Source organism: Oryzias latipes, chromosome 3 (genome assembly GCF_002234675.1).
Source record: "Oryzias latipes chromosome 3, ASM223467v1".
NCBI classification, from domain to species: domain Eukaryota; kingdom Metazoa; phylum Chordata; class Actinopteri; order Beloniformes; family Adrianichthyidae; genus Oryzias; species Oryzias latipes.
Window position 1 is genome coordinate 18,034,849 of NC_019861.2, and position 14,142 is coordinate 18,048,990.

General features: G+C 40.3%; 1 long non-coding RNA gene across 1 annotated transcript; it reads left to right on the forward strand.

Moving 5' to 3' along the window:
• Positions 1–3,219: 3,219 nt before the first annotated feature.
• On the forward strand, positions 3,220–5,182 carry LOC110017486. Its single transcript, XR_002292901.2, has 3 exons — positions 3,220–3,652; positions 3,740–3,843; positions 4,208–5,182. It is a non-coding gene; the product is annotated as an uncharacterized LOC110017486 (long non-coding RNA).
• The last annotated feature ends 8,960 nt before the right edge of the window (positions 5,183–14,142 follow it).

Consider the following 14,142-nt stretch of genomic DNA (forward strand, 5'->3'; position numbering starts at 1 on the left):
CTTCCGTGTCTTCCATGCAGTGTAATGAGACACACACAGACAGAAATCTGAAGGTATCGGTTTTAAATCCAAATATTGCTCACATTCGTGTTTATGAATGACTTATAACATGAATAATCATTTTGTTCGCACAAATTAATTAATGCGTGGGAACAAGATATTATTTTGCAGGAACGACATATTAATTTGTGGCAACAAGATATTAATTTGTGGGAACGAGATATTTATTATTTTACCCATGTCAGGTGCAGCTAGGACTTTATTCATCTTGCTACATTCTGTTAACCAAGACTAAAACAAACATGAAGCTCTTAGTTGGGTATATGTCTGGCACCTAATCAAAGGTGGATTATTGAGAATGAACCAATGAAATGCACCAATCAGTAATTTGAAAGCATTTTGAGCAACATCAGTTAACCAAAACAGTTTTTTTCTCTCACTAGTTAAAAATTAAGATTGACAGACATCTCAATGACCAATCATTGGACATTTTGTGTATCACTGATTTGCTAGGAAAGGTTTAATTGCACTAAATAACCAGTAAGGTACATAAAACAGTGCTGACTACCTAACTGGTAAAATTGTTGCCTTTTAATAGTTCAGCAGTGACCTTTTTTTGTGTAATTGGAAAACATCTGGCCATAAGAATCTGCCAGAGGGGTAAAAGGCCTGGGCAGTTTCATGCTAGGATCAGGTTGCAGGCCTCAGCGTAAAAAATTCAGGATCTGTCTGCGTTCAACTTTAATAAGGCTGCACATTGGCTGGTGGCTACAGAATAAAAATCACCAACCTCCGAGTGCAAGGCTAAATCTTTGCAACCCCCCACTTGCTGCCATTATCCCACAGTGGGTAAAATTGCTTGTCTGAGTACAAGCCAGCAATATTCCCAGCAGTCATCCATTTGACTCTTAGAGAGGCTCTATTCTCCACGACAACAGTGAAACAGAAGTTGCATTCTGAAAAGTCGCCGTGGGGTTGAAATGATGGTTTGTTCAAGTGTAAATTACTCAATAACACCGGACTCCCTTGCTCACGCCTTCAATGGATAACTTCTTCTTTTGTGGTTGCCAGTGCAAGCTGCGTTAGCTAAAGGAAACTGTTAAAACACAAGCTTTTCATTGTCACTCATACAAATTTTAATCCAAACAGCAATGGAACCAACCAAAATTCTGTTTTCCTTGGTTGATGCTTAGCCTGTTGATGAAACAATTTAAACCACTTTTTATTTCATAAAATGCATGCAGTCCTTAACCTTTATACCTCAGAGGAATCTATTGCATCGACTGCTTCTTTGCCCTTCTTTGCTAGGATAGCACAAGGGTTACAGGAGCTCAATTCTCTCATAAGTACAAAACTGGCTCTGTTCGTCAGTTTGTCCAGTCTGTTCCAGCCGTTCTCCTTTAGGGTGCTGTCCCAGCAGACTGCAGGAAACATAATGTGCTCACCAGGATAGTCTAGAAAGCTTTACCGAGGAGTCTGGTAAAACATGTGGAACACGTTGCTGCTGACATCAAAGATACCAGTCTCCTCGGGGAGAAAAGACGGTTCCGCCCTTTCCTTTGGAGCATCTCTGTGTTGAGGGACTATTCCAGCTTCTCGTTCAAAGTACACTGACCAAAAATATAAACGCAACACTTTTGTTATTGCTCCCATTTTTTATGGTATGAACTCAAAGATGTGAAACATTTTCCACATACACAAATAACCAGTTCTCTGAAATATTGTTCACAAATCTGTCTAAATCTGTGATAGTGAGCACTTCTCCTTTGCCAAGACAATCCATCCCACCTCACAGATGTGCCATATCAAGATGCTGATAGCATGATTATTGCACAGGTGTGCCTTATACTGACCACAAGAAAAGGCCACTCTGTAATCTTCAGTTGTATCACACACCACAATGCCACAGATGACGCAAGTTTTGAGGAAGCGTGCAATTGGCATGCTGATATTGAATTGAATGTCCATTTCTCCACCATAAGCCGTCTCCAAAGGCGTTTCCGAGAATTTGGCAGCACATCCAACCGGCTTCACAACCGCAGACCACGTGTAACCACACCAGCCCAAGACCTCCACATCCAGCATGTCCACCTCCAAGATTGTCTGAGACCAGCCACTCGGACAGCTGCTGAAACGATCGGTTTGCATAACCACAGAATTTCTGCACAAACTGTCAGAAACCGTCTCAGGGAAGCTCATCTGCATGCTCGTCGTCCTCATCGAGGACTCGACCTCACTCCAGTTCGTCGTCGTAACCGACTTGAGTGGGCAAATGCTCACATGCAATGGCGTCTGGCACGTTGGAGAGGTGTTCTCTTCACGTTTACACTGTTCAGGGCAGATGGCAGACAGCGTGTGTGGCGTCGTGTGGGTGAGCGGTTTTCTGATGTCAATGTTGTGGATCGAGTAGCCCATGGTGGTGGTGGGGTTATGGTATGGGCAGGCATATGTTATGGGCGACAAACACAGGTGCATTTCATTGATGGCATTTTGAATGCACAGAGATACCGTGACGAGATCCTGGGGCCCATTGTTGCGCCGTACATCCAACAACATCACCTCATGTTGCAGCATGATAATGCACGGCCCCATGTTGCAAGGATCTGTACATAATTCTTGGAAGCTGAAAACATCTCAGTTCTTGCATGGCCAGCATACTCACCGGACATGTCACCCATTGAGGATGTTTGGGATACTCTGGATCGGCGTATCCGACAGCGTGTTCCAGTTCCTGCCAATATCCAGCAACTTCGCACAGCCATTGAAGAAGAGTGGACCAACATTCCACAGGCCACAATAGACAACCTGATCAACTCTATGCGAAGGAGATGTGTCGCACTTCATGAGGCAAATGGTGGTCACACCAGATACTGACTGGTTGTCTGAGTCCCCTGACCCCCTCAATAAAACAAAACTGAAGATTTCAGAGTGGCCTTTTCTTGTGGCCAGTCTAAGGCACATATGGCACACCTGTGAGGTGGGATGGATTGTCTTGGAAAAGGAGGAGTGCTCACTATCACAGATTTAGACAGATTTGTGAACAATATTTCAGAGAACTGGTTATTTTGTGTTTGTGGAAAATGTTTCACATCCTTGAGTTCATACCATAAAAAATGGGAGCAATAACAAAAGTGTTGCATTTATATTTTTGGTCAGTGTACTTGTAGAAGTGCACCAGTAAAATGTCTTTATGTCTTTTCCTTTTTTCAGACTGGAGACATTCTGACAAAATGGCCCCTTGCTAAAACACCATCCCTAATTCTGGTGGCCTGTGTTCTTGATGTTATGTAGTCCCAATCCAGTGGGTTAAAGAGGGGCCACTACCGTCCTGAATAGTTTATCTTTAGAATGGAGGGACTCATTTTGTCAAATATCCTTGAAAAATCATCAAAAATGTACCACCCAGATAGCAGTACACAATCCTAAATTCTCCCAGTGCTCGAACTGAAAAAGGCCCTGGTCTTTGATGACCTGAAGCTTTAGATGTTGGAGAGTCATCTGTTCCAGAGTTTCATGATGTGAGATGAAAGCTGCAGTGTTTATGCCCCCTGTCTGCTGTGCAAGTTTTGCTGCCTTGGGCACTGGAACAAGATAGGATGTCTTCCACGACACAAGGATCCTATCAGAACAGCATCTAGAGGGGCTTTGACAGGTGGGCTGCACATTCCTTCAGTAAGTGTAGGAGACACCATTAGAACCTTCTGCTTCAGTTGGATGAGATCTCCCAATTCCTGTCCAGATTTTCTCTCATGTGAAAGACAGTGGAGACACATTCATCATGAAGTCCTCAGCAGCAGCTGATGACAACCACTGCTGCATGGAGGAGGCCAACAAGATGACCAGGTGTAGTATGCATTGTGGGTTTGAAGGTTTTAGACAGACCTGAAAGAGTATTCACCATGGATCAATGCTACAGTCCCGAATGAGGTGGGAATGCAGTTGATGAGATGTGCTAGTGGACAGCAGATGACACGGACTGGACCGCAATATTAGACATGTGGAAAACTTGGTCAACGGCTTCATCCTGATACATCTCCAAAGCATGGTGATTCTTGTAGTTGTAGCCAGAGACGGATCTAATCCCGTTTCACACTTCCCTTAAAGTATTGTGTTAATAATCACCCCTGTATTTCATTTGTGCCTTTCTCAGCTCTTCACAAAAACAGAACCTCTTTATCTCCATTGCTGAATGGCTGTTTCTGTTTAGGAGGACCTTGATGTCAGCAGTCAACAGAGTCATCTGTGTCACCTGGGGTTTGTAATTGGTAAAGGAAATATAGCACTGTGTGTGTTCTTTGAAATTTTTGCTGTTTTAAAAATTGTAGATTTTTTTTAGAGTTACCATTCACAAGTAATTATCTAAATCCGCGTGGCCAGTTCTGAATTTTTTTTTGGCCACACATACAGGAAGGGTTAGGGTTACAGTTAGGAGTTAGGTTAATATGCGGAACCAACAACAACATTTAGCCACGTAAATATGTGCAAATGACAGCCTTTTCTTAAGCAGGAAAAATTATAGAGATACTAGAAAATATGAGATGAATTTTTCAAGAATGTCAAATTCTTTAAAATAAAAAGCAAGATGTGTCATGACTAGCAGAACTAAATAGACCCAGACGCTGGAACCCGGAAGGAGACGCAGGTGAGTTCTGAAGTGGTTTAAAAGGGTTTAATATTCAGATCTTGGTTCAGAGGCGAGTTAGTTAGCAGAATCCAAGGAGGACCCACGACGAAGATTGAGGATTTTCGTCGGCTCGTGACGGCTCGTGACGTCACTGGTGGCTTCGTCCGTGGCTCGTGGTGAACTGCAGGCTCGGCAGAGGCTCGTGGCTTGACTGGAGGTAATGAGTAGGCTGTGTTCCGAAAAAACAACAGACTCAGGCAACCATTCGTGGCAATGGATTCCTGGAGACAGGTAAGAGCAAGATTTTAGGTACAGGCTTGAAACAAGGGCAAAGACCGTGACGACCATGCTAGTGGATTTCCATACATATATGTGTATATACTGTATATATATATGTGTGTGTGTGTGTGTGTGTATGTATATATAAATATAGATTTTTTTTAAGGCAAGCTAAAGTTTTAGGTTTAGTCAAACTGGGGTTTATGGTAAATTTGTGTTTTTTTTCTTAGAAACAAGAAATTTAAGAATTGAAGATTTGCTTTGTTTTTATTTTTTTCTTGTTTTACTTACTGGTTAGTGTTTTGTTTTTCTTTCAAATACTGTTGTATTTTTATTTAGTTTCAAGGTTTGTTTATGGCAAACCAATTAAAAGTGAAACAAAATGCCATTTATATCACCAATAAACAAAGGTGCTCCAATTTATTAAAATGTTAAGAAGTGGGTACTTTTGTGCTTCATGTTTTCTCCAAAGCAGCACTAAAATCATCTTTGATAAAAACATAAAATATTACCCGAGAATTAATATCCTATTTGACTGTTTACTAATTTTAGCCAGGCACGCAGATGCAGGGGTGTGGTCCTGTTTTAAATATAAGATCATGTCCCTCACCCCCATTTCTACTCGCACACATCAAGTCCCGCCCCTTCCCCACAAGAGAGATTAACCCAAAGTGGCACAAAGTAGTTCGGGCAAATCATGCATGACACGTTTTCCTGTCTTGCTTTATGTTGCCGGGTGAATCTATCATCTACTGGCTGCAAAATACTGCAGAACATTTTATGACAGAGATTTGTAATCACAAACCTCAAATATAAATATCTGTGAGGACAGGAAAATGAGCTGGAAGTGATTTATCTCTTTTGTGTTTTATTCAAATCCTTAATACAGTTATTTTAAAACATCATGTTAAAAAACCTAAATTTTATGAATGGATCCTACACAACTTGCTGCTAAGTGGTCATGAAAGTGTCTAACTCAGTATCGTTGCACATGAAGATTCGATAAAGATTATATACCTTATATTCTGGTTTTTGTGCAGCTGCTCACTGTTGTTTCACTTCAGAGGATTTCAATGTGAAGTTCTAAGCAGGTGAGATAGAGGGCAAGGACAGGTCACCATATTATAAATAACAAACTTCATCCATCATCTCTCAGTGAACAAGCCCCTCCCTTGAGTCTGGAGGTGGGCTAATAAGGGATTTAACCCACAACGGGTCATTTTCCGCACAGCTGCAAGGACGTCTCCCATTTGTGTTTTTTGTTGTTCATGTCTTTATTTTTCTTCCTCTGCATTCACTATTCAATAGCATTGATAGGGCACATAGTGTTCCTTTTCTTGACACAGCTAGATAACAGACAAACCTCTGCCGGAGGGGGATAAATAGATAGATAGATAGATGTACACAGTGTACACATCGATAAATTTGTCTTTTCACAGTCTCTCAGATGTGAAAAAAAAAGCTCAAGTGTGGCTGCTGCACACAAAGAAGTTGAAGCAGAGAAATGCCACAGCGCACACCGAGTGACGTCAACCAGGAGGCCCCGTGGGGATGAGGTGAGTCAGAGCCAGGGCCGCGGCCTCGCCAGCTCTCCGCAGCCATAAGCGCGTCATCACCCGTCTCACTGACACCCTCTCACATTTCTCTGCATCTGCTTCAATGTGCCTCTGCCTCCCTCCATCCCTCCGCCTCCTCAAGAGGATCTCTTCACATCCATGGCATACGCCAGTCCCAGCTATGCCTGCCTGTTTTGTCTCTCTCCACACTTTGTCGTGGGTGCTTACCAAGCATGAGATGTTTTATTTCTAATAAAGGCAAAAGCTTGCTTTCCAATTATAAATAGTCAAAGAAAGAGGAGGATACTAAAAAAAAACACACAAAAATAAACAAGATGAGATACAAGACAGTACCCAGAAGATGATTTATTATCAAGTGATGGATGCAGTGTTTTTTTTAGTATTTTGACAATGTATGGAGATGATAGCTTTGACTGACTGTTCCTTCAGCAGCACAGCTTAGTGGAGGAAGCACAGTGAGTCACACCTTTGCTCTGCGCCGCTTGTTAGACCGAAAGCACGGAACGACATCCTGTAACTTCTTAAAAACCTTAACCTTGTTCAGTTTAAGAAAGCTGATGCATCATCACCTAGGATTTATCCTAACAAGGGCTCATGAATGCAAAAGCACTGTGCAGCATTACTCTAGAACATTGACTGACACTGAGAAGCAGCATTAAAATCTTTGTTGTTTCCAAAAAAAATGTTTAAAACCACAACTTTTTTCCAGCTTTCAATGAATTAATGTTTTTGACAATAAAGTTAAAACAGTTCTGTAATTAATCATGGCCCTTTACACTGAATGGAATACTCCAGAAAGAAATATGTTTTGTGTACAAACATTGATTTATTTTTGCCAAAAAAAAATAAAAATGTGAGCTAAATTGTTAGAGAAATCTTGAGTTTTCTTAGTTAGACAAATGTTTTTAGTCCAATTTTCTGTATTCACAATATTTCCTTTTCATTGACCAGCTGGTTGTCAATCATCAGTGGAATACTGATCTCTGTTCAGGAAGAAACCCACCCAGAGACAAGTTAGACACAGAAAAGGCAGGAACTGAGGAGAAGCCGTCTAAACTTTGCCTTAATGTGACATTAGTTTAAAAAGGCGTAAGAAAAAAACCCTGCATGGATGTTTTTTGCTCTTTGTCTTTTTGTTTTCAAAAGTAAAAAGACAACAAGAAAAAAGAAGTGACGCTTTTTTAAATGTATTCTTAGGCAGAAAAGTTGTTTTTCTGCGCTTCAATGCACGGATCAAAGTGTCAAAGATAACTAGCAAGTGACAAAACTCTATTATATCCCGTGTTCACACATCTTTACCGTCCTTATTTTCCCTCAATTTTACATCGTGAAGCATTTTCTGTTGTTCAGACATGTTTGAGCAAAGCTTGCACTCTGGTTTCAAAGAAGAGTCAGACCACTCAGGAAAAAAGCTGAAGTGGATTCGAGAGGCTCACACCACTCAAAATGCTATTAACAGTACTGTATAGACATGCCACAAAAAGGTGTTTTTGTGTTTCATCCAAGAGTTTTTATTTGTTTACTTTTGCAAAAAGTCTTTGAAAAAATGTTGAGGAGTATCTTAGAAAATTTGGTCAAATTTGGCAAACTTAAAAAGGGATATTCTTCAATCTTACAAAAAAGAGAGGGAAAAACATCAGGAAATAAATAAGAATCTGGATCCTCTCACAGCTTCAACAAAAAACAAACGCTAAATAACAAGTATTCTACACTTATACAAAATGTTCATCCACTTTCCCTGCAGAACCAGTTGCTCTGCAGCAGCTGCTGCTGCTCTGAGTTGCAGATTACTAGCAAGACGACACGCCAGCATCTGGTGCACACGGAGCGCAAACGTTCCAAGAAAGGGGCGGCAAATACCGAGATGCAACCTCAATTTTTGTTTCGCTTGGCGCCTGTCTGCAAAGTGCCAATAATGTGTCTGGAGGCTCATTCATGCCAGGCAGACACATGAGCTGGGGGGTGGGAGGGGGGCAGGCATGGTGGCAGAGGTGGAGGAGGGGCTGTTGGTTTGAGAGCTGGGTTGGTTGGGGTGGGGGGGGGGTGTAGCTTTGCCCGGAGAAAGAGGTCTGCACCACATACAACATTCAAGCGAACAACTGACGTCAGAACATGAATAATTAAAGCATTTTATTCATAGCCTGGGAGAGTAAGAATCAATTGACAAATCACATATTCACTTTGAGTTACTTCAGACACTGGGACAATTAAAATGCGCAACATGTCTACGTGTGATGCCATTTACACATTTCTATATTTATCTTCATGAAATTGAGGATGCATTTCCAAATATATTGCTAGGCAGTCATCAAAATTGCGTCTCACTTTTTTTCCCCCATCTCGTCTGCCCTTGCTGTCTGCTTAGTTATGAGCTGCACTCAGCCTCAGTATTTATGCCATTTATCATTCTTGAGCACGGTAACCTCCTCATTTGTTTTTATTTATTGCCGTTCCTTCCCTCTAATACCATTCACATTTTTATTGTGCCTTGGATGGTATGTAGCTCACAGACAAATGTTCAGCCCAAAAAAAATGGGTAGGTGATCATTTACTACATGAACAGAATTGTGCCAATTGTGAACAAAAAAGTTATTTCCCGCACAAAATTTGTGTTTGTTTGTTTAGTGTCACAGCCATTTTGATGGTCTATGTCCCTGATTAGTTTGGTAATATGACACCACAATCATTTAAAATTTACAGCTACATTATGAGGAAAAAAGCCTGCTTAAGAGGTCTCTGGTGTCAGACACCCTTTATTACAAATTTACAGGCACGTCTGTTAAAGCAGCATCATGGAACATTTGTAGTCTTCATCAGTCCCTGCAGTTTTGGAGCTCCGGTGTGTTGCAGCTGAATATAAAGCAATCAAATTACCATGAATTTGAACAAAGAAGACAACTGTGGATGTAGACGGACAAGAATCTTTATGTTTGCTGCTACTGCAGATATACAAGCATATTGTTTGATAAGCAGTTTTGTGAGTAATAAAATGTTGGCAGTATAATGTGGGCTGCTTTGCTCAGGGCTCAGTATTTCCATACATCAGCTGAACACTGAGTGTAACTTAACTGCAACAGCTAGATTTAAAGAAGCTTTAAAATGTTTGTTTGACTTCAGAGATTCCATCATTATGTCGCTTTTCTAATAACCCTGCATTTAAACTATCTTTACATATTGAAATAAATCCAACTAAAAAGTCAAATAGTGTATGGCAAATGGTGTATACTTATATGGCGCTTTGTACCTTTGTTAAAGGCCCAAAGCGCTTTACAGTCACAGTTCCACCCACCCATGCACTCACACATTCACGCACTGATGCCAAACACCGATGCCAACCTACAACCATCAGAAGTAATGTGGGGTACAGTGTCTCACCCATGGACACTTCAACAGATGGGTCGAGAGAGCAGTAGCCACACCTACAATCTTCCAATCAGAGGTTGACCGCCTTACCTCTGCATCTCAGCCGCCGACACACTGGTGAACACCTAAGCTGTAACCTGGAACTTGGATATTCAGTGCTGTGTGGATGTCCAAGAACATTCCACTGACCCACAGGCTCTTTTATCAATACTTGCCTGGTAATTAATAAATATTGCATAAATAGTGCATGTTTTTTCAGGGGAAGAATCTTGTCAATGTCTATATTTTATTATCATTCGGTCTTTCTAACTGGTGCCCTCCTCTGAGACACTAACTAATGCCTGTTAGCAAGTGTTTGGTGGCTAACTTTCATATGTACAAACAGATACCCTCCACACTCCTGTGTTTGGTTGTGAAATGACACTTTGATACTGGGTTCACACCGAACACCATTTGCACAGTGAATTCTTGTCGTCTGGCTCTGTCCTGCTGTCCAAGGTTTTAAGTCCTATTGCTACATTGAAGTATTACTTGTATATCATGGAAGACACAATTGATGTGCAAAGATCAGCATTATTTCTTTTGAAGAGGTCTGCAAAAGTATCAGTTATCCCCTCTCTATGTCTGGGTTCATAAGATCATTCAGAGATTCTTCCAGCAAGGCGAGGTTCACCTCTCCCATCTACTGCAGGACCTAGGTCAGAATGACGGCCATTTTCAGAGGTACTTCCATCTCTCTGTGGTGCAGTTTGACAACTTGCTGTCCTGAGGAAGAAAAAACAAAAAGAAAAAGAAAATTATAGAACGTAAATGTTATTGTCACTGAACAAATGAGGAAAAAATCTTAAAGATCAGGAGGAGGTCTAAAAGCAGAATGGTCTAAAAGCAGATATAGCTCTACTGCAGGAGACCCATTTATCGAATTCTTTGAATCACCTTATGTGCTGCTTACAATTTCCAGTTATATACTCTGCCAGTTACAACTCCAAACAACGAGGAGTTGCTGTTTTAATTAACAAAAATCTTAATTTTACTCATAAGGATACAGTTACTGACCCAGAAGGCAGATTTGTAATCATTAATATATCCATTCAGAATAAGGACTTTTGTATAGTGAGTATTTATGGTCCTAATCTTGACGACTCTTCCTTCTTTCACAGATTCTTCACCTCACTCTCAGTTCACTCTGACTCCACAATCATTATAGGAGGAGACTTCAACCTTGTTTTGGACCCTGAACTTGACAGACTCAGCACAGCAGCAAACCAGCGTACATGGCGATCTGCAAGTATTCTAAAGCAGTACATGAATGATCTGGGTCTCTGCGACGCGTGGCGCTCATGTCACCCAAGCACTAAAGGGTTCACCTTTTTTTCTCCAGTTCACCATTCACACTCCCGTTTAGACTATTTATTAATCAGTAACTCTCTTTTAAAAAATATTCAAAGCTCCAATATCCATCCAATTATTATCAGTGATCATGCACCAGTCTCTGTAAACATTTCTAGGGAAAAATCCACACCCTCTGGTACAACCTGGAGGTTTAATACGTCTCTGTTAAAGGACCAGGAATTTCTTGAATTCTTTAAAAAAGAGTGGGCAACCTTCTTAGACTTCAACAATACTCCAGACATCCCACCGTGCGTTCTGTGGGAAGCAGCAAAGGCAGTCATGAGAGGGAAAATCATTTCTTATTCAACGCACAAAAAACGCAAAGAGAAAGCAGATTTATTAGAATTAGAAAATAAAATCAAAACCCTGGAGACTGCTTATGCTGCTTCTGCACAGGAACACATTCTGGGAGATCTGAAAAATTTAAAGCTGCAGTTAAATGACATCATTAATAAACAAACACAATTTCAAATACAAAGGCTACGACTTGAAAGATTTGAAAACTCTAATAAATCTGGCAAATTTCTGGCTAATCAGCTTAAAATTAACAGAGAAAAATCATCAATCACCTCTATTATGGACCAAACAGGAAATGTCACCCATGACCCGGTCAAAATTAATAACGCATTTGAAAACTTTTATAAAAACCTGTACACACCGCAGATCAATCCGTCAGAGCAAAGTATTGACTCATTTCTTAATAATGTAAACCTACCCAGGCTAAATGAGGATCAAATCACAAACTTAGATTCTCCGCTCTCGCCGTCTGAACTTCATGAAGCTCTGTTACTTATGCCCAATGGTAAAGCACCAGGGCCTGACGGCTTTCCTGCTGAGTTTTATAAAGAATTCTGGGAACAACTGGCACCAACATTTTATAAAACTGTCACATCTATTAATGAGAGCCAATCAATGCCACCTAACATGAACTCAGCCAACATAATTCTTCTTCTAAAACCAGACAAAGATCCCACTAGTCCTTCAAGCTATTGCCTTATTTCTCTAATCAATGCAGATGTAAAAATTATCTGCAAAGCACTAGCACAGAGAATAGAAAAAATCACTCCTCACATAATTCACTTCGACCAGACTGGATTCATCAAAGGCAGACACTCGGATGATAATGTCCGTAGACTAGTTAATATAATAGACTTTGCCACCATTAAAAACCAGGAAATGACGGTACTATCGCTGGATGCTGAAAAAGCCTTTGACAGAGTTAATTGGAAGTTCCTTATTGCTGCCCTCCATAAGTTTGGTTTTGGAGAAGCATTCATCAATTGGATCAAAATATTATATCACAACCCCAATGCATCAGTTAGAACTAATAAACAGACTTCAAACAGGTTTTTTCTTGGAAGAGGAACCAGACAGGGCTGCCCACTCTCTCCTTCTCTTTTTGCTATATTCATTGAGCCTTTAGCTGCAGCAATAAGACAGAATGAGAGCATTATAGGAATAAAAACCAAACACAGCCATCATAAAATTAGTCTTTATGCGGATGACATATTACTGTTTTTAAGGAATTTACATTCTGTAAATGAAACAGCAATGATCATAAATGAATTCTCCTCCATATCAGACTATTCCATTAATTGGAATAAGTCTGTTTTATTACCACTCAACAGGAATATGGAACAAAGACTCACAATTCCAGTTAAAACAGGAAATATCAAATATCTGGGTATCTACTTTTCCCCCAAACTATCAGAACTGGTGCAGCTAAACCACACCCCATTACTGAAAAGCATACAGGACGATCTAACACGCTGGACCAACCTGCCTCTGTCCCTTATGGGTAAGGTAGCCACGGTTAAAATGAAAATCTTACCCAAAGTTAATTATCTCTTCTCAATGATTCCCACACAACCGCCATTAAAATGGTTCAAAACATTAGACTCATCCATATCAAGCTTTCTATGGAACAACAAACCTGCAAGAATTAGTCTAAAAACTTTAAAATCTGCAAAAAGCTGTGGAGGATTAGAACTACCTAATTTCCACAAATACTTTCTTGCAAATAGATTACAATATATCTTAAAATGGTTAAAAAATAATCCAGAAACCAACTCATGGTTAGACTTGGAACAGGTGTTATGTGGAAAGATCAACCTGTCACAGCTACCATTTATTAGCCAAACAGTTAAAAAACAGGATTGTTTCAAAAGCATTAATATAAATGCCACCTTAACAGCCTGGTGGGAATTTCTCAAAATATCAAAATCATCAATTCAACCGTGCAAAATGACACCCATCTGGAACAACCCGGACATCCTTATTAACAAAAAAATGATTCACTTCCCAGCTTGGCAAGCAGGGGGCATAAAACAACTAGAGCACGTAATTATTGATAGAAGATTCATAACCCCCCAGGAACTTCAAGACAAACATGGAATAAATAACTTCTTGGAATATCAGCAACTTAAATCAAGTATTACTAAAAAGTATAAAATTAAAGACGACGATTTAAAGCTACCAGATGTAGTTACCACTCTGATTAATTTTTCAATGAATAGAACTCTCTCCAAAATATACAAACTTTTATGTAATTTAGATAACAATATTGCCCTTCCAACAAAAAAATGGGATGCAGATTTGAGCATCAGCACAGATGAAAGCTTCTGGTCAGAACTTTGTCTAAACACCTTTAAACTGACAAAAAGTCCAAATCTGCAGCTAATCCATCTCAAAACTCTTCACAGAATTTACTACACTGGACAGAGGATGTTCAAGATGGGTCTCAGTAACTCAGACATTTGCGAGCACTGTGATAATAATCTACCCGACAGCTACATGCACGCACTGTGGTTCTGCACTCCTGTCCAGGCTCTCTGGTAGCAGGTATGTGCCGATTTATCAGTCTGGCTTAAGGTCTCAATCACTGCCTCACCGTCACTTTGTGTGCTT